This window comes from Acinonyx jubatus, chromosome B1 (assembly GCF_027475565.1).
Source record: "Acinonyx jubatus isolate Ajub_Pintada_27869175 chromosome B1, VMU_Ajub_asm_v1.0, whole genome shotgun sequence".
Classification (NCBI taxonomy): domain Eukaryota; kingdom Metazoa; phylum Chordata; class Mammalia; order Carnivora; family Felidae; genus Acinonyx; species Acinonyx jubatus.
In genome coordinates this window covers 185,935,823-185,962,498 of record NC_069382.1, presented here as the reverse complement: position 1 = coordinate 185,962,498, position 26,676 = coordinate 185,935,823, and the positions used below count along the sequence as shown (strand labels likewise).

General features: G+C 34.4%; 1 long non-coding RNA gene across 9 annotated transcripts in view; it reads right to left on the bottom strand.

The window, feature by feature from the left end:
• The window catches only part of LOC113595313 (uncharacterized), a 74,694-nt gene that overhangs the window by 17,211 nt on the left and 30,807 nt on the right, over positions 1–26,676 (bottom strand). For 4 of the 9 annotated variants that reach the window (XR_008296394.1, XR_008296391.1, XR_008296392.1 and 1 more), the window contains 2 exons: positions 2,210–2,265; positions 1,931–2,110 (listed from right to left, as the gene is read on the bottom strand). The exons of 2 other annotated variants lie outside the window; for them this stretch is intronic. This is a non-coding gene — a long non-coding RNA (uncharacterized LOC113595313). Of the gene's footprint in view, positions 1–1,930; positions 2,111–2,209; positions 2,266–16,339; positions 16,573–26,676 lie in introns of those variants that run through there. 3 more of the 9 variants (XR_008296396.1, XR_008296397.1, XR_008296393.1) reach the window with 2 other exon arrangements.

Below are 26,676 nucleotides of genomic sequence, written 5' to 3'. Positions count from 1 at the left end.
CTATGGTTATATTAACATTCAAGTACAGGTAATAATATCACCAGAGATAAAGAAGTATATTTTATTATAATAAAAATATTAATCTCCCAAATGATTTAATATTTCTAAAGGAATATCCACCTAATTACATGAAGCAGAAACTGATATCGCTAAAGGGAGAAATAAGCAAATCCACAGTCATATATAGAGATCGTGATAATCATTTTTCAGTAATTGATGGTATTAGTAGCTAAAAAACAATCAGTAAGTATTCAGAAGATTTGAATTTTAAGTATTTATAAAATACATTCTTTTCTAGTACATATGTAACATTTTGCCAAGATGAATTAAATGCTACTTCATAAAGCAAAATTTATTAATTTTGAAAACCATATGATAATCTCAATATACACAGAAAAATAATTTGACAAAATTAATCAGTTCAGGATTAAACAAAAAAAACTCTCAAACTAAGTATAGAAGGGGATTTACCTCACCTCATAAAGGGTATCTATGAAATGCCTATAGGTAATGTCATAATTAATGGTGAAATACTGAATATTTCCTTTCAAAGTGCAGGAATATATAGAGAACACATATTCCTCCCCCTCTACTCTACACAATACTGGAGGTCCTACCTAGTGCAATAAAGAAATTAACTAAATAGATAAGCAAGCAAAAAGGAAATAAAGAAAAAAGACTTATAATTAACAGATGACATGAATGGGTATATAGAAAATGCAAAAGATTTTTTAAAAACCTATTAGAACTTATAAATAAATTGATCGAGTTGTACACAAGGATGATATAAAAATATTAGTTTTTATGAACAAACAAAAACAGACTCTTAAATACAGAGAACAAACTAGTGGTTGCCAGAGGAAAAGTGGGGAGGTTGGTGAAATAGATAAAGAAGATTAAGAGGTACAAGTTTCCAGTTATAAAATACTGAGCTGAAAGGTACAGCATAGAGAATATAGTCAAGAATATTTTGATACCATAGTGTGGTGACAGATGGTAACTACACTTACCATAGTGCACACTGAGTAATGTACAGAATTGTCAAATCACTATATTGTACACCTGGAACTAAAATAGTATTGTATGTCAGTTCTACTTCAATAATACATATTTAAAAATCAATTGTTTTTACATTCTAACAAAACACAAATGAAAATGTAATTATAATAACCTCAAAACATAGTATACCTAACCAAAAATTCAAGGAAAGACAACTAAGATTTCTACAGTAAAAACTACAAAATATTGATGACAGACGTTGAAAATATGTAAGTGAACAGATATACTGGCTTCATAGTCTGGAAAACCTAATGTTGTTAAGATGGAAATCATCTGCAAATTGATCTATAAATTCATGCAATTCCTGTCAATGCTTTTTTTTTTTTTTGGTAGAAATTGATGAGAAAATTCTAACAATCAAATGGCTATTCAAGGAATTCCAAATAGTCAACATCAATTTTGAAAAAGAAGAATATAGTCAAGAAACTAGCACTACTAAAGTTGCATTAAATTTAGAAAAAGTTGGTATTGGTATAAAGATGAAAATGAATTAAAATAATGTAGTATTGGGGACACCTATGTCACAGTGGGTTAAGCATCTGACACTTGATTTCAGCTCAGGTCATGATCTCACGGTTTGAGCCAGCGTAGGGCTTGCATTAAAGCCCAGACTCCGCTTGGGATTCTCTTGCTCCCTCTCTCTCTGACCCTCCCCTGCTTGCTCTCTCTTTCTCTCTCTCTTTCTCTCAAAATAAATAAATAAACTTTTAAAAAATAATAATGTGGTATTGGACTTCCACTTCCAGCAAACAGAGCCCAGATTTACTCTCCTACCCAAAACAAGCGAAACACTAGGGAAAGTCAAGTGAAACATGAGTTTTAAATTCTTGGGACTTCCCTAAGAGAAAGTAAAAACTGAATTTGGCCTTACTATTGCCCCACTTTACTATTTGAAGAAAGCTTCCAGGCCATTGCACAGTGAGGAAGAAACCAATGGAGACTGCCAGTCCCCCGAAGTTGAAGAGACTATGTCGAGTCCAGGGCTATCAAGATAACTGGTCTTCAGGGCATAGTGGGGGTCTTCAGTGCACATGCAGAGGATTCCAGAGATCTACAGAGGATCACACCTCAGTCTTTAGCCAAGTACAGATGTCCAAATGCAGATGAGGCCAAAAAAAGAATATTCTTAAAGAAATAGAGGGAACAATACCTGATGTTCACACAGGACACAGACTAGTGCCAGTTCCCACATATCATATATGCATCCTAGAGGGGAAAAAAAGAGTATTAATGAATATTAAAACAATATAAAAATATCCAGTAGCCAAAGAGGTAAACTTGGTAGTATCTGCCATTTAATGAACAATTAACAGGTATATACAAAGAAGCAGGAAAATACAATCTACGATGAAGGAAAATATTAGTAATTCATAACTGACCACCAAATGGTACAATCAAATTAGCAAAAAAGCATTAAAACAGTTATTACAAGTGTGTTTTATACATTCAAGAAGCCAGTAGAAAATGGAGCATGTTAAGTGGAAACATGAAGACCCAGAAATAAAAACTAAAACGTTCAAGATTTTAAAAAATATGCTGCTTTAGATTAACAGCAAATTAGAATTTATGGAAGAAAAAATGAGTGAATTTAAGGCCAAAGTAATAGAAGCTGTTCAAAATGAAATGCAGAAAGAACAGTATTGAAAATAGGAACATGGGGTCAGTGACAACTTGAAGCAGCCTACTACCCATTGAATTAGAATCCCTGGAGTGAAATAAAGAGAGGAACACAAAAAATGTCTACATTCTCTAAAGTGAGTGAAAAATATGAATCCTCAAGTCTACAAAATAAAATGGAACTCGAGCATAAGAAACATGAAGTAAACTGTATCAAGATGCATCATAATTAAGTAGTTCGGAAGCAGTGGTAAATCAAGAACCTTAGAATTAGCTTGAGCCAAAAAAATACATTACTTAGAGAAGAACAAAGATAAGAATGACAAAAGACTTCTACTAGAAAATGTACAAGCCAGATGATGGAAAACTTTTAAAATACTAAAATAAAAGTAATTCTTAACCTAGAAGTCTATGTCTAGCAAAAATATCTCTGAATTACAACAGAAAAATAAAGTTTCTCACACATACAAAAGCTGACAGGATTTATAACCAGGAAACCTGCACTATATGAAATGTGAAGGAAAGTCCTTCAGGCAGAAAGAAAATTCCATCAGATTGAAATACGGCTTTATATAAAGGACCAGAGAAACTCAGATAGGATAACTGTGTGGTTGAATGTAAAGAAGATTTTCTTTTTAAGATTTGAAGACCTTTTAATGATATTTAGCAGTTTAAAGCAAGATGAATAACAATGTATTATGGGGTTTATACCATCTGTAGAAGTAAAATACATAACAACAATAGCACAAAGGCCAATAGAAGAAAAATGGAGAAACACCAATTTATGATTCTTTTGTTATATGTGAAATTATAATATCACTTGGAGGTAAAGTATAAACTATCATTTATTATTTATAAACAATAAGTTAAAGATGTATACTAAAAACTTAAAACAATAAAAATTTATAGCTAATAAAGTCATAAAATAAGATAAAATTGAAAATAAGATAAAACAGAATATATAATTAATACAAAAGAAGTTAGGGAAAAAAAAAAAAGAAGAAGAAGCCCAAAGAACAATTATGAGAAAAAGGAAACAAATGGATAGATGATAAATGTGTACCCAAACATAACATGCATCACATTAAAAATCAATGGTCAAAACACCTATTTAAAAGTATTTCAGATCAAATGTAACAGCAAGACCCAAGTATACACCATACGTTATCCACAAGAAAACTACCTTAAGTATAAATAAACAGATTAAGAGTAAAATGATATGTTAATAATTAAATAATTTAGACAAGGGATGCCTGGGTAGCTCAACCGGTTAAGCATACAACTTCAGCACATGTCATGATCTTGTGGTTTGGTTTTGAGTCGGAATTGGGCTCTGTGCTGACAGCTTGGATCCTGGATCCTGCTTCAGATTCTGTGTCTCTCTCTGTCTCTTCCCTCTCCTGCTCATGCTCTGTCTCTCTCTCTCTCTCTCAAAAATAATATAAACATCAATCAATCAATCAATCAATCAGTAATTTAGACTAGAAAATTCTAGAAACGAATGCAACAAAATGCCTCAAAAAAAAAAAGATAAGCTAAATAGACCTAAATAACAAGAAAATACATTGAATTAGTAATTTTAAAACTTTCAGTAAAGAAAAAAACCTAGACTCAGTTTCACTGGTGAATTCTACAAGATGTTTAAAGAGTTAACAGTAATCCATCATAAACTGTTCCAGAAAAAATAGAAGAGGTAACATTTCCCAATTTGTTATACAATGACACCCTGTGAACCTGATACCAAAACCAGAAAATGGCATCATAAAAAAACTACAAATCATGTTCCTTATGAACATAGATGTAAAATTCTCAACAAAATACTACCAACCAAATATGGTATGAGATAAAAAGATTATGTATCATGGCCAAGTGAGATTTATCCCAAGAATTCAAAATTGCAAAAAACAATGAAAATAATACACGTCATTCATAAAATAAAGAATTAAAACCATATGATTATCTCAATAAATTCAGAAAGTATTTAATAAAAGACTTTTTTTTTTTTAAACCAACAAAGTAGTAATAGAAGGGAACTTCATGACCTAGAAAACGTTAAGGTTAAAAAACCCCACAACTAACAACACAATTAATGGAAAATAACTGAATGTTTTGTCCTTGAGATCAGGAACAAGACATAAAACGTTGTTTTGGAGATTTTAACCAAGACAATCAAAAATTAAAATAAAAAGTAAAAGGCTTCCATATTGGACAGGAGGAAGTAAAAGTGTCTTTACTTGCAGATGACAAGTACTTGTACATAAAAACTCCTAAGGAATCCACACACACAAAAAAAGCTCTTAGAAGTAATAAATGAATATAGCAAGGTTGTAGAATACAAGATCAATATACAAAAAACAATTGTGCTTCTATATATTAACAATAAACAATGCAAAATAAAATCAAGAAAACAATCCATTTGCAGTAGAATTGATAATAATAATAGAATAGTTAGGAATAAATTTAACAAATGAAGCAAAAGACCTGTACCTTGAAAACTAGAAAATGTTATCGAAAGAAATTAAAGAAGACCCAAATAAATGGAAAGACAGCCCATAACCAAGGATCAGAAGACTTAATTATTAAGATGGCAATACTCCCAAAATTGATCTAAAGATTTAAGGCATTCCTTGACAAAATTCCACCCAATATCTTTGCATAAAATGACAAGCTGATCCTAAAATTCATACGGAAATGCAAGGAGCCCAGAATAGCCAAAACAATCTTGGAAAAGAACAAAGTTGGAAGACTCATATTTTCCTAATTCCAAAATGTAGTTCAAGGCAACAGTAATCAAGACAATATGGTGTTTGACTAAGGATAGACATATAAATAAATGGAACTGAGCTGAAAGCCCAAAAATAAACCCTTAAATTTATGGTCAATTGATTTTCCACAATGGTGCCAAAATAATTCAATAGGGAAAGAATAGTCTTTTCAAAAAAATGGTCCTCTAAGAGAAGGCAAATAAAAATGGCACCATTGAAACCCATAGCCAGAAAGAGAAGGAGCCAGAGTAACAAACAATCCAACTTCACTCTCCTTTAGCCCTTTGGTACAACTGGTACATTACGATGCCTCAAATTTAGCCAGAACAACCACTCAGAGGTCTGGGAACACAGTTAATGCATCTGAAATTTAACAGCTTCCTTTGGATATACGAAATGAGAAGTACAGAGTAGATCAAGAGAAACACATAAAGTTGAAAGATTAGATTAGATTAGATTAGATTAATTTCACTTTGATAATCCAGGATATTCTTCCCACCATGAAATATTTAACCTCAGTCTTACCTATAAAGTCATTTTTGCCATGTAAGGTAACATATTCACTGATTTGGGGGATTAAGGCACGGACATCTTTGCAGTGCCATTATTTTACTATTACTCTCTGTTAAGTCGTTCTTTTGATATGATCTAAGTTAAATAATAACTGCACCACACACAAGAAACTTTTACACAAATGCTCATTATTATTATGCATAATAACCAAAAAGTAGAAATAGTTCAAATGTCTATCAGCTGATAAATGAATAAAATGTACTATACCCATAAATACAATTATTATTAGGCAGAAAGAAGGAGTGATCTACTGATACATACTACGATGCAGATGAACCTTGAAAATGTTATGCCAAGCAAAAGAAGCCAGTTGCAAAAGACCACATATTATATGATTCTGTTCTACGAAATATCCAGAAAAGGAAATCTATAGAGATGAAAGGCAGATTGGTGTTTGCCTAGGACTCTGGGGCAAGGAGTCTGAGGAAAATGATAAGTGACTATTAAGGGGGTACAGGGTTTTTGTGAGGGGTGATGAACATATTCTAAATAAATGAATTATATTTGAAGAAAGTTATTAAAAAAGAAGTCTGTTTGAAAACTAAACTGTTATATAGTGCTTGTGGTCAAGATAACAGGTCTCCTTTGGGGAAGAAAGGAGGAGGGAATGGTTGGAAACCACTCAAGGGGAACTGCTGGTATTTTAACTATGTTCTACTTCTTGACCAAGTGTGGTTACGTGAGTGCCCGCTTTGCTGTCATTCATTGAGCTCCACATTTAGGAATTATGCAATTTTCTGGATCTATGTTATATTTCAAAATAAAAGTCTAAATAATTTTTAAACAATAGCAAGTGTATTATACCCATGATAGAAAGAAGTAACAATAGTTTGGAAATATTGCAATAGTGACAGTGTTGTCATCGTGATAGAAAGAAGTAAAGAAGTACATGAAATACTTAAGTTAAAGTCCACCAAAAATTGGTGGTGGACTGGAAAGCAAAAGAGAAGAGGATGTTAAGGATTACGTTTAACTTTCTTGCTTTCAGGCAGATTTCCTTTTCAACAGCGAGCAGACTGGATTCAGGTGGGTTTCCACCTCCTGGGTCTGAGATGTCTTTAAGATATCCAATTGAAGACATTTGTAAATAAGAGTTTTACAAACATGTTGGAGCTCAGATGAGGCATCCAATTTGGATGTCTGCTAGACTTTCTTCAATGCCTCTAAATATACCCCATATCCTCTCCTTCTTTCTGTATGTCCAAAGGAGTTTATTCTTTATTAGATGTATGATCTATATCTCTTGACCTCTGGGCAGGCTTATCCTGGTTGTTTTTTCAGTGGGAGATGCCAGGAGATCAGAGGATAGAAGGAGAGTAAAATTCATGCTGAGGGGTAGTAAAAGCTCCCAGCCTTTGCTAGCCCCAGAATGCTTTACCATTTCTTTTTGGTTTCTCATATTCCAATATATATTTCTATAAGTAGTTCTTTATTAAACTCTCCTTAATTGGTCCATTTGTACCACCTGTTTCCTGTCAGGATCTTGAGTGATTCAGTAATTGACACAAAAAGTGGCCCCAGGAAACACCCTTAAAATAGGTTCTTGGGATGGGTAGCTAGCATATTTGAGAGTTCACAGATAGCTTCTTTGCTTGGGGAAATGGGACACTGATAATCTCTGGCATGCTGTGACATCGTGATTAGTCAAATAATCACTGGTGGTGGCATACGATGAAGTACAGATGCAAGGAAGGCGTTAGGAGATCAAGTGGCTGTGGCACTTAGTCACTATGGCAACAATGGTTATTACAAAGATTGTAGCAAAAGAAAAGAAAAAAAAATTAAAGGTCTGATTCAGACCATGAATGAAAAATCAGAAAGCTTCTATGGAAACCTAAAAGAGTCCCTTATCTCCAGTAGCCATAGGGCAGATATGAATGAGAATCAAGTCCAAGGACTGAATGTAATTGGAAGGTCGTCAAAGTCCACTAAATGGAAAAATCAGCCACGTATCTTACGCTAAGATAAGGGCACTCGTGGAAAAAGAATAGGACCCTGCGATATTCTGGCAGACCAGGGAAAAGATAAACATTTTGAATTTCTGAATTCCAGGTATACTCAACTGGGATCTGAAAGGCAATGAATTGGGCTTAGTTACCCACAGAGTGGTTCTCACAGCCAAAAGGCTAATTAACTCAAGTTTGGGCTCCATGATGGTTTACAATCAATGAGGAAGAAATGCTAGAAATCTTCTGACATAGTGTAGTGGCACTCGACCTTGGCTGTACACTGAAGTCACAGAGGAAGGCTTAAAACAATAAAAATTAATGTCTAGGTTCCACCCACATACAGCGTGATTTTACCATTTTCTTGTAGACACTGGGCATTGGGTTTCTGAAGCTGCTGCCTTAGTTGGAAACTACTAGTGATGAAAGTGAAATCTCAAGGTTTAGGGCTATGGGAATATTACAGTAGATTTAATATGTGTATCCACCTCAGCTCCCCTCTAGCAATCACGCTGGAAGTGTATGGAGGACACTTCCCCTCCCAAAGCATCTTCAAACATCTCTACACTGACTGTCTTTATAGCCCAAATATGACTGATAGTGGGAGATGCTGCAATGGAAATAGAGCCTTATTTCAGTGGGAATAATGGGATGTCAGGGTGTTAGAGGCCAGATCAAGGGGCTTAAGCATCAGAAGCAACATGCTCAAAATCACATTAATAAGGCAGATGTTGAATAGGTAATAGTGTTCTGACCTGCATTAACCTATGTCAGTAGCTTTCTGATCACTAGGACAGCCTACTGAGGTGTGGCTTAATATATAAAAGCAGAAATTTTCTGGGTCTAGTGTTAAAAATCTAACTAAGTCATTATAATGAGGACTCATAGCCTCTTATCCAGTTCCAAGATCTAAGTAAATACAAATGCCTGGAGGCCCCTCCTTTGAAGGGAAGGTTGGTTCCCTTCGAGAAGTGGTGTGCAACATAGTCATTAATAAAGACTACATGTATTCCCCAAACCTTCTCTACATGACCTATAGCTATTTACCAGGATGGCTGTGCATGTGTGAAAGAGAAATACTCAGAACTTCTGTGGGATGATTAATTAAAATCTGTGAGAGGCTGCTAATCACTAGAGACTCTCAGTATAGCCTGGTGCCCTAATAATGGGCATGTACTGATGTCAGGTAATAGGTGAAATCTTAACTCCCTTCATCTCAGAATGAGTCTAACAGGACCACTGACTTATTCTATGGGTTATTTGGGGAGGGAGGGGGTGGCACACCACCACTTTGCTGGAACAAAGTAAGTAGAAGCTTCTAAAACTGTATCCACTACCAAGAGAGGATCAAAGGCAGTGTTCCATCCCTGAGGGTAATGCAGAACAGTATCATCATCAAACACAAGAAAGATGAGTGTGGTGGGAGGTATCAGAGATTCTAAACACATGGTCAATTAACTCACATATTTTGGCTGTTGGAAAGCCAAATTTGGAGACTGACTATGCATTGTTACAAACAAAATCAGTCATTAATGCCTGTGGTGGCTCTGTTTCCAGATGCAATATATTTCCTGAAGAAAATTAATAGTACCCTTGTCACTTGAATTGGTTCTCAAAGTGTAGTTCTTGGACCAGCAGCATCAGCATCACCTAAAAACTTATTAGAAATGCAAATTCCTGGGTCTTACCCAAGAAAGAACTCTAGAAGTGGGGCCCAAAACTCTGTGTTTTAACAAGACTTTAATTCTTTTGCACTTTCCTGTTAGAGAAACACTGACTTCAATAATGTTATTTCTTCCAATTCCCAAACAATTGGCCTCTGCAATGCAAGGGTAAAAACTTCTCTCCCCACTTTAGTCAACCCTCATGCTCTCTTTTATGGTAGAAAATGGAGGGCATCTAATGCTCTTTGTGTCTCAAAAAACATCAAACTGGTCTTTACATTGATGACCTGATGCTAATGGTGTCTGTAAGTAAGAGACTGGACGCACTGGATGGCTTCCTCTAACATATAGGGACCAAAGGTTGAGAGATAAACCTTGTGAAAAAGCTCAAGAGACTGAGACTGCCATAGTGACAGGTTTACAAAGTTTCAGTAGCCTAGGATAGGACAGGGTATTTCTTCCAAAGTAAGAGATAGAATACAGAAACTTTTAAGAAGCATAAAACTTAGCGAGCTTTTGAAAATTGTGGAACCAAAATATACTACAGTTTTGCATGATGATCTAATTCACTGGCTAATTTGTAAGACATCACAAGACATTAGGTTGGGGCCTGAATTAAAACAAGCTCCACAGTAGGTCTATGTTGCAGTGCAAACCGCACTACCATTTGGGCGTTATGATCAGCAAATGCAAATGTTTGAGATAAAGAAGCCATATGGAGCTTCCAGAAAATTCTAAAAAGGAGCATAGTTAAGCACAATTCGATGGCTTTGGTGGAAAATCATTTACACTTTTCTCCCAAAAATTCATATCCATTTGAAAACTAGCTTTGCTTTTGCATTTGGGCCCACTTATCTGGCCCATGGGTCTCTGAGAAATGAACTTCTCATCATCAAATCTTTCTTATCTCATTCAATTAAAATTAGATGTTAAATAGTAACAGGGACTGAATTTACCCTCACCTCTGAAACAGCTGAAAAACTGGAAAAAACATATGAAAACAACAGTTTGCAAAATATTGAGCATTAGCAATGAAAAGAAACAAATGAGAAAAAAAAAAACTGGAGAAAAGAAACAAATTAGAGAAGCTCTGTGATTGTCCCATCTTACTGACAGGAGAGTTCCCAGGCTGAATCTTAGGTACCAGAGATATCCCTGAATTGATGAGATATTACTGGGAGTTTGGGAAGGAGAAGGCAGCTAGAATTTACAAGGCAGAGGACCAGAGAAGTGAGAGCCGAGGGATTTTCAGAAGTCTGAAGACTTCAGCTGAATACTGACTAGTGTACCCATGTGAGAAAACTATATGAGACTCAAAAAGTATTCATTAGAAATAATTATGTAGAATAATACTAGGTGGCGATCATGGAGAGCTTGAAATAGTTTCCACCAGTCAGCTTAGAAGACATCATAATTTCAGGGACATCGGGTAGAGTACATAAACTGGTTTGCCAAAATGAGTCCTGCTGCTGCTAGCAAAGTTTACAAAACAGACCAAAAAGCATCATATTGTTTATGAATAACATTACTGCATCACAGAAAAAAGTTCAATCATATTTACAGAAATAAAGTTCACGAGGCTACAAAATATCTATTCATCACCAAACAAGATAAAATGTATAATGTCTGGCATCAAATTTAAAAATAACTAAGCATTAGAAGAAATAGGAAACTATTACCCATAATGGGAGAATAAAAGGATTAATTAAAAACATTGAAAAATAGTACAGATGGTACAAATAACAGACAGTTACTTTAAGGTTGTCACTATAACTATATTTCACATGTTCAGGAAGGTAGGCGAATGATTGAACATAAACAGACTGAAATTGATATTCCAGACATGAAAACTACAACATCTGAGATAACAAATAATTGAATGGGTTTAACAGTAGATTAGGAATTGCAGGGGGAAAATGAGTGCATTTGAAGAGCAGCAACAAAAACTATCCAAAATAAAACACAAAGAGGAAAAAAGACCGAAGGAAATTAACGTAACACCATTGTGCTGTGGTTCAAATTCAAAAAGGCATTATGTAATTAATTGGGGTCTTTAGAGAGGAGGAAGGAGAATGGCATAATTTTTTTGAAAAAATTAGTGAAATTTTCCTAATTGATAAAACTATGAATCTATAGTTATAAGACCAATAAACCTCAAGAACAAGAAGCATGAAGAAACATAAACCATGGGATTTCACAATCAATTTTTATAAACCAGTGAAAAGAAAATTCTTAGAAGCAACTGGCAAAATAAGATACATTATATAAACAGGAAAAAATTTATGGTGAATTTTTCATCTGACAACAAAAATTCATGCCAGAATATGGTAGAGAAACATGTTTAAAGTACTGAAAGAAAATAAACTACCAACCTATAATTCCATACCTACTGAAAATATTTTTCAAAAACAAAAAGAAAATAAAGGAGATTTCAGACATACAAAACTGAAAAAAATTCATAAGCAAGACCTACAGTATAAAAAATACACTATGGAGAAAATTATACTAGGTGAAAATATGAATCAACATGAAGGAATGAAGGGGACTAGAAATGGTATCTATCTAGAAATATATATTTTTCTAATAATTTAAGTAATTTAAAACATGAATGAATGGTAAAAAATTAAAACTATATATTTTGTGATTTATAGGTTAAGGAGGACTGAAATACACACAATAAAGCAGAAAGACCAAGAGGAGAGACGCGGACATATACTATTGTAAGGTGCTTCTATGTGAAGAAGTGTAACATATGAGCCGAATCTTTACAATGTGAAGTTAAAATATATAGTATAAACAAAAATAATAGAGTCTTAGCTAATGAGTCAACAAATAAAATAGAATGAAATCATTAAATGTACTCAATCCAAAAATGACAGGAAAAAAAAGAAAAAGGGAACAAAGACCAGATGGTACAAATGGAAAACAAATGGCAATATGGTAAATTCAAAGCCAACCATACAAGTAATCATGTTAAATGTAAATGGTCTCAACACCTAATTGAAAAACAGAGATCACTAAGTTGGAGAAGAAAGCAATAGCTGACTGTATGTTACAAGAAACACACTTTAAATATAAAGAAATAATGAACTTAAAAGTAAAAGTTATAGTAAAAAGTATATTACATTAATAATAAAAAGGTTGATGTGGCTGTTTTAGTATTAGATATAGTACATACCAGAACAAAGAATATAGCCAGGGATATAGAAAGTCATTCCATATAATAAAGAGGTCAATTCATCAAGAGGACATAATATTTCTAAATATGTATAGACCTAATAATTGTAACAACTTTAAAGCACACAAATCAAAAATTGATTGAACTTCAAGGAGAAACAGGCAAATCCACAGTAAGAGTTGGAGTTTAATACTCCTCTCCAATAATGAATACAATGAGGAGACAGAAAATCAGTAAAAATATAGAAGACAATAACATTCCAAACCAATTTAACCTAAATGACATTTATTTATAGATCACTCAACCTAACAATGGCAGAATACATGTGCACACAGAAGATTTACCAAAAAAGTCCATAATCTAGGCAATCAAAGAGTCTTAATAAAATTGGAAGGATTCAAATCAAACGTTTTCTATTTTAAAGTTTTTTAAACTTTATTTTGAGAGAGAGACAGAGAGAAAGTGCACAGGCAAAACATGAACACGAGCGTGGGGAGGGGCAGAGAGAGAGGAGAGAGAATTCCAAGCAGGCTGGGGAGTGCTGGAGTTCCTCAGGGAACTCAGGAACCATGAGATCACGACCTGAGCTGAAATCAAGAGTGGAAGCTTCACCGACTGAGCCATTCAGGTGCCCCTCAAATAAATGTTTTCTAATCACAATGGAGTTAGATTTGTAATAAACACAAAGACATCTGGAAACTAAATTTTGAAACCAAATACACTTTTAAATCACATATGAATCAAGAAAGATATCAAAAGGAAATTAGAAAATAAAAATAGATTGAAATATATTGAAAAACATATTGAAATAAAACATATTAAAATAAATGAAATCCAACATAACATGTTGTGCGACATAACTAAAATAGTACTTAGAAATGTGTAGCACTAAATACCTATATTAGAAAAGTAGAAAGTTCTCAAATCAATGATTCTACCTTTCTACCTTAATAAAATAAAAATGGCAGAGCAAGTTAAACTCAAGGCAAGTAACTGAAAAGAAATAATTACAAAATTATGCTAGAAATCAGTGAAAGAGAAATATACAAAATCAATGAAACCAAAAGCTAAATCTTTGAAAAATTCAATCAAATTAATAAATTTCTAGCCAGACTGATCAAGGGAAAAAGAAAGTATCTACTGTGAGCTCAAAAATCAGTTCTGCCCTGTAGATTCTGGTTCACCTTCCAGATATCATAGCATTTTTCAAACGACCAAGTACAGAGGTGCCTGGATAGCTCTGTTGGTTAAGCATCTGACTCTTGATCTCAGCTCAGGTCATGAACTCTAGGTTCCTGAGTTTGAGTTCTTCCAGTTGGCTTGAACAACTACGAAAGTGCCAGCTATAGAAAGGGCAATAGGACAGATGTCAAAATTCAAGGTCAATGACTCTAGGGATATATTTCCCCAAATAGTCTACTTAAAGAGTTTTTGCTTTCCATCTCTGAAACCTTGGGCTTGGCGTATTTGAAGTCATAGCACTTAAGGAAAAAATAGTTCCACTGGGGAATGCAGTCACAGTTTATTTGTACTGGAAGGTAAGTCTCCATTCTGACCATTTTAGAATCTTCATGCTACTAAGACCACAGGCACATTATTCACTGCATTGTACCAACGGATACTGGATTACATCTCCATAAATGGGAGAAGAACTCTACCTGCAACTCACAGACTTCACAAAGCCAATATCCCTTACCCAATTGTCCTGGCTGATGGGAAGCCCCAACAGCATAATAAAGATAGAATCAGCAAGGATTAAGATAATGATAGAATAAATATTTGTGTCACTCATTATGTAAAGAACACCACCCAGCTACGGGTAAAACTAAGAAAAATGTGAAGGGTGTGATAGAAGAAGAAAGGACATGGTACTGAAGCAGGGGCAGAAGAGCTTATGTTTTACATTAACTTTTTAATTTTACTTTTAATCTCTGCTTCATTCCACAGTAACTTCTATGAAGAACATTGACAACAAACAGTTTTAATTTTGGCTGTGAGTATAGCTGATTTATCAGTCAATGACAATAAAGTCGTGGATAGCTTTGTATGTCCTTTAGTTAGGGACATGCGATTAAAAAAAAAAAAACCTGGACAAGATTTTAAATATGTACAAATGGATATTGAAAGAGAAAACAGGGGGGCGCCTGGGTGGCGCAGTCGGTTAAGCGTCCGACTTCAGCTAGGTCACGATCTCGCGGTCCGTGAGTTTGAGCCCCGCATCGGGCTCTGGGCTGATGGCTCAGAGCCTGGAGCCTGTTTCCGATTCTGTGTCTCCCTCTCTCTCTGCCCCTCCCCCGTTCATGCTCTGTCTCTCTCTGTCCCAAAAAATAAATAAACGTTGAAAAAAAAAAAAAAAAGAAAAAAGAAAAGAAAGAGAAAAGAGGGAGGCTGTACTGAATAGACTTCGTTTATCCCTTCAGGTTCATGATCTGCTCTTCTTCCCCCTGATCTATGTCCTAGACTGCATTTTTAATTAAAAAAAATTTTTTAATGTTTATTTTTGAGAGAGAGAGAGAAATGGAGAGTGAGCAGGGAAAGCGCAGAGAGAGGGAGACACAGAATCTCAAGCATGTTCCAGACTCTGAGCCGTTAGCACGGAGCCCAACGCAGGGCTCGAACTGGAACTCATGAACCACGAGGTCACAACCTGAGCCAAAATCAGACACTTAACCAACTGAGCCACCCAGGCACTCCTATGTCCTAGACTGTATTAATACATTCAGAAAGCAGAGGGCAAATGTCACTGGGGTGTTTATTCCTCCAGATCTCTCTCTTAAAGACCATAGAAAGACATATTTGAGGAGGATGAAGAATATAAGGTATGAAAAATATTCAGAAATAGGCCGATACAGTAGAAACGTTTTTCTTTTTTTCTCTCTGTTGAAAATACATTCATTTTTATATAAACAAATTATGCCATTCAGTGTCCCAAGGAAACCTGATGGCCCATTTGAAAGGTTTTACATGAAATTTAATGAAAGGAATGTTCACAGAGATGTGGGCAAACATAACAAAACCCATAAGAGATGAGGAAGTGTCTAGATATTAGTGACAATGGGAATTCATTACTATCTCTAGGGCCAAAGGGGAAGAATATATTATATAATCAGCACTCAGTAAGCGCTGATTCCTTGGAAGACGTCCCAAGCCACCAGGCATTGTGGCTGTAGGATACAGACACTGCCAGAGCCCAGGGCACAGGGGAGATGAGGTACTAGAGGAGGAGGGGAATGGAAACTAAATATTTTAACCTCCCTCTATCACCTTTCCATTTCATGTTACGCCGTCTTGGCCAAATACATCTAGAATTCAAGGGGCTAAAGAATCAAGTGATGAAGTCTATGGAAGTCAAAACTCCTGGGGCAGAGAGCAATTCAGAGACCAGCAGAGAAGAGAAATCTGGTGAGCATGTAGTTAGGATGGGGGAATAGAGTGGGGTGAGGGGGAGAGCAAACAGATAAAAACCACCACACCAAGGAAATTATTTTCAACTGATTTTTTTAATGAACAAAATTGAAAACAAAACACTGAGTGGAATTACATTAAGAAAATTAACATGTTTCAAAAAATGCTTTGAGTCAAAAATCACAGGAAAAGCAAAATACAAAAAAATGCTCTTGGATTCAACACATTTATAACAGTTACAAGAAGCTGGATTGACTAGTATAGCTTTGATTCTCGTTTCCTCTTGATCCTGTAGTACATGTTATCTTTTAAGGCTCAGAATAATGAGTACTCCTGTGGATTCCCTTGTATCTCTGCTGTAATGCCTTTGAAAGAGGTAATTACTATAAATAGCCTAATTTCTGCTAAAAATTATATGAATTTTTTATGTAAGAACAATAAATCAACTCAAACAACTGCCTCACTATTATTCATCATAACAAACTTGCGATATAGCCAATTTTGGGAAAAAATGCAATTTTCCTAAAGTGCCTCTTTGAATTATTTAACGTTTCTATTGCAGCTAATTAATTTACAGCATATTACTAAAATTAACCAATGAAAATAAACAAACTACTGAGCAAAAATAAAAGTACAGATGCTAGTAATATCCTATCTTCTTTGATACTATGCTTTATACATCTGCCCCAAACAAGTAGAAATTAATGTAGTAAACTGATACTATTTTAATGGATTCTATATATAGCCAATTATATATTAGCAATGATGGCTGGATATGTAATTTATAACATACTGTAGATGGACAACATGTAATTTCTTTGGGGAAAGTGTGCTTGCCACTAACAAAAATTAAGGTGAAGAAGTGAGTCTTTATTAAATCCACGATCATTTCAAATAGTTCCTTCTTTCACTCAGTTTTTACTTACAAGGGGCAGCCTACTTTAAATATTACATCTCTTATATCTAACATTAGATCGCTTCTTCCTAAGAGTATCACAAAAGAAATTATAAGAAGTGATAAAAAAAAATCCACATCACAATGGAAGGCAAATCTATTCTTAAAATCACATCCACTAAATTGCTAAATTGCCATTTCTCAGCGTAGAGTCACATGCCCCTTCCTTGAAACTTTTTTCTTCATTTAAGGAGACATTCAGCTCAGATCCATCTGATTTTATGAAAGCAGAGACACTGAAAGCTAAGAATTCTAATCTCAGCTCTGTCATTACTATATAACATGACCTTGGGCAATCTCTCAAGCCTCATCTCCTTTATCTAAAAGATGATGTTCTCAACTCAGTGATAACTCATTTCACAGTCTTGTTCAAAGGAGTAGCTAGCAATGTCTGCCAGGTATATTGAAAACATTAAGTGCTAGATACATATTTAATCATGAGATGGAATGTTTGTGACATTAAAAAATCTACTGCAAGAGGTGCCTGGGTGGCTCAGTCAGTTAAGCGTCTGACTATTGATTTGGGCTCAGGTAATGATCTCACTTGGTTAGTTGGAAACTTGCATTGGGCTCTGCGATGACAGTGTGGAGTCTGCTTGGCATTCTGACTCTCTCCCTCTCTCTCTGCCTCTCCCCTACTCTCTCTCTCTCTCTCTCTCTCTCTCAAAATAAATAAACTTTTTTTTTAAGTCTGCAAAAAAAAAGCAAAATAAATCATGTACTACTGGGAAGCATAATCAGAGCGATTGGAAATTCTTCTTATAGGTTAGTTAGATATTTATGAATAAGGTTTACTTTTTAAACTTTTTTAGCTTATTTATTTTTGAGTGAAAAAGAGAGAGCGAGCCAGCAGAGGAGGGGTAAAGAGAGGGGGAGAGAGAGAATCCCAAGCAGGCTCCACACTGTCAGTACAGAGCCCGAAGCAGGGCTCAAACTCATGAACCATTGAGATCATGACTAAGTCAAAATCAAGAGTTGGATGTTTAGGCAACTGAACCACTCAGGTGTCCCTATGTATAAGAACTAAAAACAAAAACAAAAACAAAAAAACAATAAAACAACTTTCTCATGGTACCTGTCTTAGTCCATTTGGGCTGCTATAACAAAATACTATAGACTGGGTGGCTTAAACAACAAACATTTATTTCTCACTGTTCTGGAGGCTGAGAAATCCAAGATCAAGATGCTAGAAGATTTGGTGCCTGGTGAGAGTCCAGTTCCTGATTCATAAATGACTACCTCACAGGGTCTTCACAAGGCCTAAGGAGAACAAGGGAGCTATCCGAGGTCTCTTTCATAAGGATACTAATTCTATTCATCAGAGTTCCACCTTAAATGACTTAGTCACCTCCCAAAGGCCCCACCTCTAAATACCATCACATGGGACATCAGGTTTTATCTTTTGAGGTTTTGAGGAAACATTCAGTCCATAGCAGCACCTGTTGCAAAAACAAACCAACTAAGCCACGTTTACAACATCATTTTTTAGGACAATGAACTCCATGCTCCAACAAGATTTATGTTGAGGCAGAAATTTTACTAACATTGTGAAAAAACTGAAGAACACCTGTTTGTGCTACTCCAAGTAAATGTATTGTGACAAGGAAAACATTTAGATTCTTTATGGATCTAAGAAAGAATCAGATGTGATATGGAGGACTATTTCTTGCACTTTATTGTCTTTTCATACAGAGGAAGGTGAGTGGAGCAGAGTGCAGATGAATTATACTCTATAAAAAGATGACAGCAATATTTCCTTAAAAAAACCATTTTGGAAAATCAATCCAGTGAAAGCTAGTTTTTTGAAAAGATCATTAAAATTGATAAGCCTCTAGGCAGGTTAAATATAAAAAAAGAAGCTACAAATAATTAATATAAGAAGTGAAAGAGAAGGTATCATTGCATATCCTATGGACATTATAAGGATAATAAAATATTATGAACAACTCTCTGCCCACCAATTTGATAACCTAGAAGAAACATTATATTTTCTTCTTGAAATGTACTATTTGCCAAAACTCACAGAAGAAAGACAATCTGAATAGGCCTGCATCTATTAAAGAAATTGAATCTATATTAATAACCTTCCAAAACAGAAAACAGTAGACCTAGATAGGCTTACTGATGAATTCCACCAAACATGTAAGAAAGAAATTATACAAATTTTCTAAAACCTCTTGCACAGGACAGAAATGGAGGGAATACTTCCTAATTCATGTTATAAGGCCAGCATTGTGCTATGCCAGGACCATTAAAAGACTTGTAAGAAAATAAAAATACAAACAAATATCTCTCATGATAAGACATGCAAAAATCAACAAATAATATTAGCAAATTGAAGCCAACAATATAAAAAAAAGATTATACACAAGTAACAAGTGGGATTTATCCCAGGTATGCAAGTCTGGTTCAATATTTGAAAACCATTAATATAATCCACCACATCAAGAGGCTAAAAAAGAAAAATCACTTGAACATATCAGTAGATGCCGGAAAAGTATTTGACAAAATCCAACACTTATTCATAATGGGAAACCTCTTCAACTTGATAAAGATTATCTGCAAACCCCCCCACATCTAACATCATACTTAGTGGTAAGAAACTTGAAGCTTTCCCATTAAGATCTAGTATAAGAAAGGGGTGTCCCCTCTGTCACTCCTTTTCAACATTGTACTAGAAGGTCTAGCTAATGTAGTAAGACAAGAAAATAAAATAAAAGGCATACAGATTGGGAAGGAAGAAATAAATGGTTTTGTTTGCAAATGACATGATCCTCTATGCAGAGAACACTAAAAAAAATGACCAAAAAATCCTCTTTGAACTAATGGGCAAATTAACAAGCTTGTAGGATATAAGGTTAAAATGCAGAAGTCAATTGCTTTCCAATATCATTAAAAGTGCAGTATCATTTACAGTAACATCCTCCAAAATAATATAGGTAATTATAAATCTAACAAAATATGTACAAGATATAGAAAAGGAAAACTACAAACCTCTGATGAATAAATTCAAATCATAGAATGTTTACCTCTTAGAAAAATTAACTTAAAATGTATCACAGATTTAAATAGAAAGTTCAAAACTATAAAATTCCTAGAAGATAGCATAGGAGAAACACCAATGACCTTGAATATAGCAATGATCTGTTAGATGCAATACCGAAGGCATGATCCTTAAAGAAATAATTGACATAAAAGACTTCATTAATTAAAATTTTCTGTTTTGAGAAAGACATTGTCAAGAGAATGAGAAAATAAGCCACAGTCTGAGAGAAAATATTTGCAAAGATGTACCTGAATGAAGACTTTCATACAAAATATACGGAGAATTCTTACTACTCAACAATAAGAAAGCAAACAAATTAAAAATGAGCCAAAGACCTTAACAGATGCTTCATCAAATAAGATATGCAAATGGCAGATAAATCTATGAAAAGATGCTCCACATTATGTGTCATCAGGGAAATGCAAATTAAAAGAGCAATAAGAAACCAGTACAAACCTATTGAAATAGCCAAAATCCAGAACATTGACAACACCAAGTGCTGACAAGGATGTGGAACATCAGTAATGCTCATACATTCCCAGTAGGAATGCAAAATGATACAGCCACTTTGGAAGACTGCTTGGCAGTTTGTTAGAAAGCTAAACATATTTTTACTTTTTGGTCCCACAATGATCACATTCATTGGTATTTATCCAAAGTAGTTGAAAACTTATGACCACACAAAAAGTACACATGGATGTCAAGAGCAGCTTTATTCATAATCACCAAAATTTGGAAGTAAACAATATGTCCTTCAGGAGATGAATGGATAAACAAATTATGGTACATCCAGATAATGGAATGTTATTCATCACTAAAAAATGAGCAGACAATACATGAAAAAGAAGTGGAAGAAACTTAAATGCATAGTACTAAGTAAAAGAATCTGAAAAGGCTACATACTGTATGATTCCAACTACATCACATTCTGGAAAAAGCAAAACCATGGAAACAGTAAAAGATGAGTAGTTATCAGTGGTTAAAGCAAACATGTCAGTAAAAGAAGATTCAGATTCTGGAAATACCGATTAATGCCTCATTTTTATTTGTGTGTTTTTTTTTAATTTAATTCCCATAAATAGTTGCTGGCTGAGGCTGAGAGAAGGTGCTTACTGTTCTAATGCTATGGGAAGACTAGGTGGGAAGACTAGTGGGTGAGGTCTGGAAAGAAAATCACATCAAGAGCAAAATATTCAATCAAAGTGGATAGAATAATTGTTTTTGGTTTTTATTCCCTATAATATACTCAAGGAGATGACACTCATTTCATTAAGGGCCAATGCCTCACTAAGCAAATTATTTCATGTGAATAGATAGAGTGGGAGAACAGGAACACTAACCAAACTTCTTAGAATGTTGATGAAAAATTCCAGATGACTCTAACATTTCCTCTATAAGCCTTCTATGGACATACCCCACTCCAACTCGCAACAGATGAAATGTTAAGATCAAGGTACAAAGCAAGAGAAAGAACGATTCGGAATTACTAAAGATTAAAATGCAGGGGAGGGAAATTTGTAGAATCAAAGATCAAAGTGTAGGGGAAGAAAGGTTGGGGACTCCTAGTATGTGGAGTGACGTTTTATGAGGTTATAATAAAAGAAGATGAAACTGAATAAACAGTATATCAGTTAATTATTGCTGGGTAGCATATCACATCAAAACTTAGTGGCTTAAAGTATTTATTTTTCAACCGTTTGTGTGTTGACTGGGAGTTTCTTCTCCTTCATATATGTCGGGAGGGGTTACTCATGAATTTTGGAGCTCACCAGGGACCCTCAGTCTTCTTTCATGTGAGCTCCCTCTCATGCACTGTTTTAGCTTGAAAAACCTCTTATGGCCTTTTTTCCAGAAAGATAGTTTAGACAACCTTAAACATGGTGGCTGGGTTCTCCGAAAGAATGTTCTAATCAGAAAAGTTCTGCTGTGTGTGTATCGAGGCTCTGTTGCATCGCACATGCTAAAGCCCTGTTGACTCAGATGCAACGTGGGAGAGGGCTGCCTACGCACGTATCTGAATACTGGGAAGGACAGTCCTGTGGATGCACCAATGGAATAGCTTATCCATGTATTGAGGGCTCAGTAGTCTGCTGAGTACCACAATGCTATCATCCAAGTGTTTCCATGCTCTAACAAGTTTCTTTTTTTTTTTTAATTTATCATTTATATATATTGTTAAGACTTTTTAAAGAACAGTTTAGGATTCACAGCAAAATTGAGCAAAAGATAAAGAGATTCTCCATATACTTCCTACTACCATACATGTATTGCTTCCCCTATTATCAACATTCACCACCAGAGCGGTATGTTTGTTACATCATAATAACCTAAGATTAACAGTGTACTTTAAGGTTTACTCTTGGTGTTGTACCGTCTAAAGGTATGGACAAATGAATATTGACATGTATCCATTATTGTGGTATCATACAGAGTATTTTCACCACCCTAAAAATCTTTTGTGAAGGTTGCCCATTTAAGTATATTGTAATAGAAATGAACACTGAAAACAACTGTTCTATCCTTTTTGATGAAATATTCTTCTGGATCCTGATCATATTCTCTTTCAGGACCTCACTTATTGAATCTACCCACCAAATAATCTTATTGGGACTGGATAAATAAGCACCTTCCTGCAGCCTCAGCCAGCAACTATCTATGGGAAATAAGTAATAAAAGCAAAATGCAAACAAAAAATAAGCCATTAATTAATTTTTGCAAAATTGGAATGTTCCCTCCTTGAAATTTTTGCTTGAAAATCATTTTTCTTTTTGGAAAATTTGAACTAAGACTGGGTACCGCTATCATTTCTGTGTGATCCATAGTTATATAATATAAATGAGAACCTAAGCATGATTTCCAAAATAAAGTCAAAGAAAGGGACAAGGAATTTCGTGGTTTGGATATCTCTACTTGACTAAAGATGAAAATGGTAAATAGAAAGTTCGTCATTTGGCAAGAAAGCAAAGAAACACATAATAAAATGTTTTTAATGAACAGATTTGCAAGGTTAATATAAAAGCTGCCATTATATCTGAGTCCACTGTTGCAATGGTCATGTATTTATTGTAATAGATTATTATCAAAGTTCTCACCAGACCTGGAGAATTTTTTTTAATGCAGCTTTTTCCTAGTTGTCAAATATTAAATGTGATTGTCAATTTATTTGGCAAGAAAGGGAAGGGAAGAAGTTGAGAAGAGAAACTGGCAGTCAAAAATGATTTATTTTTAAGAGTAATTCATGTTTGCCCTATAATTAATCCATCAACTAGCCACATCAACACAGTTAGTATCATCTATTTACTTAAAGTGCATCTTTTGCTTTTATTCATTTGAAAAGAGAGACCTGAAGTCCAAAAGGCATCCATATTAAATTGCTTTTTAAAGTAATTTTTAGAACACCAAAAGGAAGCTTAAGCTACATAAATATCAGTGTAACTTGCTAAAGAAAACTTCTGTAATCTAACTTAATTATATTGAAGATTGATAGGCATGGAGGATTTAGGAAAAGAAAAGATTTAAATGACCTTGATTTTATTTACTTTTTAAGTTTATTTATTTACTTATTGAGAGAAAGAAAGCACACACGCAGGACAGGGGCAGAGACCTTTCTGCACTGTCGTTGCAAAGCCTGATCTCATGCGGGGCTCAATTCCATGAACTATGAGCTCATGACCTGAGCCAAAATCAGAAGTTGGATGCTTAACTCCAGTCACCCCATCTTGATTTTAATAAGATGTTTTATTTTGTAATAGAATATTGTATGTCATGCAATACATAATAATTAGTGAGGACAATCTGGTTTGCATATCATATACCCATGAAGCTGATGCATAGCTGGTTGGTGATTAATGTTCACAAAATTTTCCCCTATATTGACTTCGAGATAGGAAAGATAACTCACAATATTTTACAGAGGCTGATATTGAAGTTTTGGTTGCATTTATATCTTTCATTCATAATCTGTAACATATCTTCAAACAATTCTGGAATTCTCTGTAACTGAATAACTCCATTTTAATAAGGATAATATGATTTAATGGAAAGAAATTGGCCTGAGAAACCTACAGAGATACAATAGAGAATCAATGGTAATACATCTAAATGAACTCAAGTCCATCTTTTTTTTATTATTACTTTACTTATTGTATGAAAGACATTCTATTTCTTTAGTGTAGGTTATGTGATAGTAATGAAGACACTTTTCACATACTTACGGTTGAAGTCTTCAAGAATATTTTAATTCCATGTGACAGAAATCTTTTTTTTATTATTATTACCTTATGTTTGATATTATATTAATTTCATAGACATAATGTTCTGGTGATTATGTTCAGGTGGCAGTAAGCTACTGATAAGAAAGTGTAAAATACATTTATTTGATTGTGTAGAAATAAAAGAGCTTGCCCAACACAATGTAATTTGCAGAAAAACAGAGAGAGAGAGACAGTGAACCAAAGATAAAAATTCTAATGAAAACTATAATAGAAGAATGCACAGAGAAGGAATAATTAATGAAGTGTCTCAAGAATAATAGCCAAGGAGGTATAAAAAGAACTGAAGTCAAGGGTTTCATGAGTCAAGGGCAGAGAAAGTTCCATGAAATGAGAGACCTGCATTCTACCAGAGCATAAGAGACTAATGAGTAATCAGCAGTGAAGTTCCTGAAGGCAAAAAGGAGCCATGGGGAGAACAAAGTCAGTGCAGTCCATATAAGAAAGTTCTAGAGCTAGTTTTGAACTCTTAACTTCACTGTTATATGTTCTGTGGAAAAAGAAAGTGAAGATTAAAACAGACTCTTGATATTAAAAGTATGAGATCATATAAACTCTTTAAAACTGAAATTTCAGAGAATATGTTTGCGGCCACGATTCAATAAAAATAGGGAAAAATGTGTGCATGTGTCTATATTAAACACTTAAATGTACTAAATAATGTAATAATTTTAAATATTCTCCTAAAAATACAAAATACAAAACTTTTATTACCAAAAAAATTACAAGTGATGACAAGCCACGTCAAATCTAAGATACGATCACTACCAGGATCAGAGGCATATGCACAACATTTCATGCATACCTTATTAAACAAGATGGCTTGGAAATAAATGAATTAAGCCTCAACTCAAGAAGTTAGAAAAAGAAAACAAACTTATTGAAAGAGGATAAAAGAAGAGGCAGAAATGTATAAATAGAAAAATTATATTAGAATTAATTTTTAAAAAATCCAAGAGCAGAGCCTTTGAAAAATAACAGCAACATACCCAAACCTTCTAAGTAAGCTGATCAAGTGAAAAGTGAAAACATTATTATGTAAAAATAAAAATATACAATCCCAGAAACAGGTAGGATTTTAAAAACTATAATACTATGCATAATTCTGTGCTATACATGTAATTCCAACGAAATGAATAATTATTCTGGAAAAATGCAGATTACCAAAATTGACACAGGACAAAGTAGAAAATCTGAATCGACCCATCACCATGTAGTAAATTGATATCCTCATAAAAAGAGCTATTCTTTGAAAAGGCATGAAACTCAGATGATTTTAGCAAGAAAGCCTTCCAAACCCTGAGAAGGAGCTGATATTTTTGTACCGTTTAAACTGTTCCCAAGCATGGAAGAGGTGGAAAGTGTCACAATTCACGTTATCAAATTATGTTGCTGTTCTCCACATCCATTCAGCCCCAAGCTGTTATGATTTGTAATTTGTTACTTTGAGGTTTTCTGAATGATTCTCTCTCCATTTTTACAAAAAACAAAAAACAAAACAAAACAAAAACCACTTCATTGAAGAGATTAGGGTATTTTCATGGTGGAGATCAGCTTTTACTTAGAGGGAAGAAAAGATATTCCCTCCAGCTGGTGAGAAAAGAGAGATTTACAAGTCCCTAAACATCAGGGGCCTGAGCTCTGGTCTGGTCTGGTCTAAGAAGCAGTAAAATCTGTGAAGAAAATGGCCACTTAGGGATCTAGAACTGAGTGATAGGTGGCTGGGGAGCAAGTGAGGAGCAGGGATGACTGAGGACAAGGGATTTCCTCCAAAGCCTCGGTACTTTGAGAGACCTTAGAAACTTTATACTCTCATAATATAAAAGAAACTCAAGAATAACTGACTTTGAATTTTCTGCCAAACTAGGGGCATGAGTGCTTGAAGTTGGAATTAAATTGATTTAAAGATAATAAAAACTGTGATTTTTCCCCCCCATATTTGAGTTTGTGCGTCAAGATGTACCCACTACATATAGACTTAAAAAAAAATCTTAAATACATTTCTGGTCAATTAAATCCAGGAGAATAACAAAATACCAAGCAGGATTATTTCTACAAATATAAGATGGTTTATGTTGAAAAATCTATTTATACGATTGATCAAATGGCCAAATTTAAAAATTATAGTTATACTTCTAATTGCTGAAAAAGAATTTGAAAAAATTAGCATTCATCATTTAAAAAAATCAAATATGAT